This window comes from Tenrec ecaudatus, chromosome 12, assembly GCF_050624435.1.
Source record: "Tenrec ecaudatus isolate mTenEca1 chromosome 12, mTenEca1.hap1, whole genome shotgun sequence".
NCBI lineage: Eukaryota > Metazoa > Chordata > Mammalia > Afrosoricida > Tenrecidae > Tenrec > Tenrec ecaudatus.
In genome coordinates this window covers 51,410,156-51,411,819 of record NC_134541.1, presented here as the reverse complement: position 1 = coordinate 51,411,819, position 1,664 = coordinate 51,410,156, and positions in this window count along the sequence as shown.

Below are 1,664 nucleotides of genomic sequence, written 5' to 3'. Positions count from 1 at the left end.
GACGACGACTTCCGGGTTACGGGACTACTTCCGAGCTGCGGAACTACTTCCGAGTCACAGGTTGCTCAACAGCGACATTGTTGCCCCTAGTGGCGGGAGTTTCACACGCGCCGCTGCCATTGGAATCCTGCCGGGACAGAAGTGATTTCTTAGGGTTTCCAAAGCCTGTACGGAAGCCACATTCTTCTTCATCTGAGTGTCTGTGCATTCGAACACCAAGCTTTCGGATAGTGCTTAACCACTGCACCACCAGGGCTCCTTGACTAGATCCCAAGGCTGGAAAAACAATCCTCCGAAGAGGTGGTGGTGTAAGGCAAGGGGGTCACACTCAATGACTACGCGGCCCATTTGGTGCAACCGGCATGATTCACGAGGGCCACAGCACATTTACAAATTTGGTTAAATTTATATTTTGAACTGAGGATTCAGGAATATAGATAGGAGCATTCAAACACTATATAATGGCTTTTATTTAAACATTTATGTAATGTATTTATAAAACTAAAGTTATTCTTTTTTACCCAAAACTTGCCAGTGCTTTCCTACTAGTTTTCACTTATCTCTTAGGTTGTGACCGGAAAATATAACTAGCTAATAAAAAACACAAAATGTTGGACAGCTGACAAACATGATGCACAATCGCAATGGCTTCCCTCTAAAAATATTAACTAGCGCTACCGCTAGGTATGATTCATAACAGCACAACTCAGAGTGCTATTTTTAACCTGTTCGCTATTGGGATCTGTTTACATTATGTGACACTGAGCGTGGCAGACGTATTGCTTCCAAACATTGCAGGAACGGAGTCAGCGCGTTTATCCACGTCCACAGGCCCCAGGAAAGTCACTGGACCACGTGTCTACTCGTCTTCAGCAGTTAAAGGGTTAACGAAAGAATTGTGTGTACGGTATTGCCTCAATCTCCCCTAAGCGCTATTTTCTTCGTAACAATTTTTTCTATTTTCATTCTATTTCAGAGCATCACAGGCCATAAAAATTACCTCAAGGGCTGCCAGTCTGACACCCCTGGTTTAAGGTATCAGAACCTCAAAACCACATATTCTGACTGTATAAAGTAAATTGTGTGATCGCATGGGAAGGAAGAATAAACGCCCAGGGATTAGGAAATAAAAGTGGCACTCAAAACCAGTTGGGGAACCTCGTGGGACAAGGAGAAGTGGTAGATCAGTCAGAAAAGGAGAATTCAGAGAACAGGGCAGTGCTTTACCGTAGAAATAAGATGAGAACCCATAGCTAGTTGTTAGTTGCCATTGAGTCTGTTTCAACTCCTGACGACCCCAGGTGTGTAGAGTAGCACTAGATGCCACCGGGTTGTCAGGGCTGTGACTTTTCAGAAGCAGGTTGCTGGGCTTATCTTCTGAGATGCCAAGCTATCTGCTAAGTACTAGCTCCAAGTTCACTTGGAGTTAATTCTGACACAAAGTGAAAGTATGCAGTGTAGAACTGTTCCTGTGGGCTTCCTTTCAAAAAGTCTTTTCCCACTCTGGCACATACACACAATGGAGTACTATGCAGCACTGAAAAGCACGGGCGATCACATGAAACACATTGTTTCATGGGAAGAGTTGGAAGGGATCATGTTAAGTGAGGTAAGCCAATCTCAAAAGGACAGGTATAACACGAGTCCCCTGAGGTAAGTACAAG